This window comes from Ciona intestinalis, unplaced genomic scaffold, assembly GCF_000224145.3.
Source record: "Ciona intestinalis unplaced genomic scaffold, KH HT001142.1, whole genome shotgun sequence".
NCBI lineage: Eukaryota > Metazoa > Chordata > Ascidiacea > Phlebobranchia > Cionidae > Ciona > Ciona intestinalis.
In genome coordinates, this window is record NW_004191463.1 from 31,777 (window position 1) to 35,546 (window position 3,770).

At 39.1% G+C, this 3,770-nt stretch overlaps 1 long non-coding RNA gene across 1 annotated transcript; it reads left to right on the forward strand.

The window, feature by feature from the left end:
- The first annotated feature begins 420 nt into the window (after positions 1–420).
- On the forward strand, positions 421–812 carry LOC108950892. Its single transcript, XR_001975396.2, has 2 exons — positions 421–509; positions 737–812. It is a non-coding gene; the product is annotated as an uncharacterized LOC108950892 (long non-coding RNA).
- Positions 813–3,770: the final 2,958 nt, after the last annotated feature.

A 3,770-nucleotide genomic window follows, 5' to 3' on the forward strand; every position in this document is an offset into this window, starting at 1 on the left:
GTTCCATTGTTGAAATTATAACTGTTGAAACTTGCATCTGTTTGCGATATAAACAACCAAACTACCACGAGCCACACTCACGTTACAACTCCCATGTTTTTCATGCTTTGAATACAAACAACAACAAAGACACTGGGTCGCATTATTTGCATGAATAATATCAAGGATGGAACATTATTCACTTGAGATGTTACGTTGTTAACGCTCTATTTTCATCTCTATACTATATGATTCATAAAAACGAAGACAACAACGAAAGTAACTTACTAGGTACCTTCGCGTGGCGGGCAACAACAGTTATAACACGGGTGTTCTGTTTCATAAACCTCGTGTCAGCTTATGAGTTACCACGTATGTAACTTTGTGGGTAATTGCTTTCCTACATGACTGACAATACGTACAAACCATTTTTATCAATTGTTGGAACTATTCTGTTAAGTTATACTTAGAAGCCCTTGAAGATGTTGCGAGCTTGATTGAGGAACTTGACAATGATCAACAAGCATAAGGTAGGTTCTGTTATGTATGGGTGAGGTTTTATGACCAGAGTTGGCCCATTACTCCAACATTGTATAAGCACATTCTATTATATATGGGTGAGGTCCTACAGTGGGACACACCATGGGACCTGGGATTTACAATCAAATGAGACGATAAAGAGAATGTAAACATGTCCCATCCTACCCCATCCTTATATATTTATGAAGTTTTAAATTGTTATCACATTTATTGGCAGATTCTATCGGAAGAATCGCGGCGACGACATTCTCGTGTCGATTGTTTCGCATAATAAATACAATAAGCTCCAACAAATATTTTGTGTGGTGGATATATCTGCGTGTTTAGATAGTGCGGTTTGCAAGGTGTCGTAGCACAAAGATAAGTTCTCATGCGTGTGAACCAAAGGGTACCAGGTTCGGGGCTCAGGTGCTGACATCGCTGGTAAGATGTATCTGTCTTGGAATATAGGAGTGTTTAACTCGCAAAAAAAAATAAACAAAAACATTCGTTTTTAGCATAAGCAGACATAGCGTACAGAATACTTTGTTGAAATTTCTATGTTTGGGTAAAACCGCGAACCATTGTGAAGTTTGTTACGTCACAAGTTGAACTGACGTCACAATCAGCCCGCCATCCGATCCTTGAAGCTGATTGGTCAGATTGCTCACGTGATCGACGCCTCGCACCAGCTGATTACGCCTTGATTGCTCCGCGCATAAAACGCCTCTTCTACAAAGTTACCACGTTTCAGTTTAGATGAAGTTGGTTCCACACCAGGTTACAAGTTGGAAGGTTTGAACAAGTTTATGGCAGGACTTGAGTTAAGTATTATTTCATCATAACAAACCATGCAGCGTTATATTATTATTATATTACAACGTATAATATATATTAATACTAATATATATTATTACTTTAACAAAGTTTTATGCCTTGCGATTATTATTTAACACGCGATGTTTCTTTATTACGTCACATTATACGTCACTCGCGACGTTACGCAAAGTCGCTCTGTTCGTTACGTCATAAATCGACAATCGCTCCCGTTATTGTTACGGCATAACTGATCCACACATACTTGGTACGTCACAATGCGGTTCGATGCGTGCGTTTCGCGAGTTTTTTCATGGGGCCCCATGCGCGTTTTGCGTCGACGCAAGGCACATTACTTGTATATTCTAATTATATTTGCGCTATGAGCGCGAAGCAAGAAAATCAAAGAATTGGTAAAGTATAAATCACAGTTGGCATTGTTACGTACATAAGCTCTTTTCTAGAAACATCGATGTGACGTCACGAAGTGGTGATGACGCAACAGAAGAACTCACTTCGTAAGTTTGTTGTTTCGTCACAAACTTATTTTGCTTTCAATTGGAGTTTTATTGTAATAATGAATATATGCAGATTTTGGTATGTGACGTCACAAGGATCCGGCGGGCCATTACGCGTAAGAAGAATGAAGGTAATTATGACGTAATATACAAACCGATATTTAACGGTTATGTTGTTTTTTTGCAGAAAAATCGGCGAATAAAGCTACCGAAGAAAAGCGCAAGGTATTGTATATTGTCATTGTTTATATTTAGTAACAAACGATACTTTTGGATTAAATTTAAAGGGCCTAAACACACCCCAAATGTACTTCGCTTTAATCGATAGAGTGTGTTTTTCTAATTCCAACGACACCTTACTTGTTTTAATCGGTTCTGTATAACCAAAGATATTCCAGCTCAAACACCGTGAAATTCAAAAAACTGATTTGAAAGTTGCGTGGCGAAAAAAATTGAGAAGTGTACTACCCACGTGACAAAATTGTTGAAGCGTGGCCGCTCTCATTCAGAAAGGCGAGAGGCAGTGTTTTCAGCGAAAAACGAGAGAACAAAAAAAACGCAAAAAAGCACAAAAAAACGCAGGTTTCGGTTTTAAGAATGAATCAGTCACGTGACTAGTACGTTCCTATGTCACAATCACGGAGCTCGTAGTAAAAAAAAGATAGCGCTAGAGATCACTGTTTGAGGACGAATATCTCCGCCTATACTGGACCAATTTTAATAAGCAAAGTATTTTTGGAATCAATAAAACGGTCGCTTTATGAATTTACCATAAAAAATAAAAGTGACGTGGGGTGTGTTTAGGCCCTTTAAATGTGGAATAAAATGTAAAGTTGCTGCCTGTGACGTAACTATAACGTATAAATGTGACGTCACTATCTATCTTTGCAGACGAAGAACAAAGACGAAGACGCCGATAAAGGAAACACGGTTTGAGGTTTGAGTATTATAAGTATAAGTTGTGTGTTGTATGTGTGTCTTGTCTGCGCTGCTGTATTCTTATTCTGCTGGACCTAATGTCGCCAGCTATTTTTAGTCAGTCACTACTATAGTGCATTTTGCATGTCTATGAAATATATGCAATAAAACTATGGCGATTATCTTGCTGGATCAGATTTTGTTGTTGTACACTCTATTGGGTACTTCGTCTACAAAGGTCGAATCCTTCAGCGATTCTGTATTGTCCTGATCGCTTGGTAAGAACGCTGTGTTGGTACACAAATACTCGAGTAATATTAACACGCAGTATAATATGCGCATAAAATAATATAAACCATTTTAATAGTTTAATATATCGTAGTTTAAACTTCCCTACGTGTAACTTTACATTAAAACGTCACGTAGCGTGATTGGGACTATGGCCACCTCACAATTACGCTACGACGTCGATACGGTGGGTCAGAGCATTGTCATGACCCTGCGTTCGGTGCGGTTACGTCAGTTTTGATTGAGTTACTTAACGATCAGGTTGTTGCGTGGGCGTCGCCGCCAGTGATGCTACGCTAGATATTTAGGTCACTGTCAATGCGGTTCGTAACAACCTGACGCAGTTTCGTAACGGTCGATGCGGTGCGTAACATCCGAACGATATTATATTGTGTGAAGATACGACGAGAGTATCGCGGTACCAACATGGCGAATTACCTTTTGATTGGGACATGCGGAGCTGTTGTTGGCTTCGACTCCTTGCGGTCGGACATTCAATATGGTGTACACTGCAGATGATTATCCTTCAGGATTTGAGCCATATTTTATTTGTAGATGTTTCACTGATTATGTCCGCGTTAATTACTTTTTGACTGCGCCTCCATTTTGTATGATTGAGCTGTTGTGTTTGTTGCATGTTTGGCACATGTATGTCGCTGCACTCGTTGTACTATTTTTGTCTTTTTGTTGGTGTGTTCCTTAGTATTTTTGTCTAATGGTTTATTAACCTTG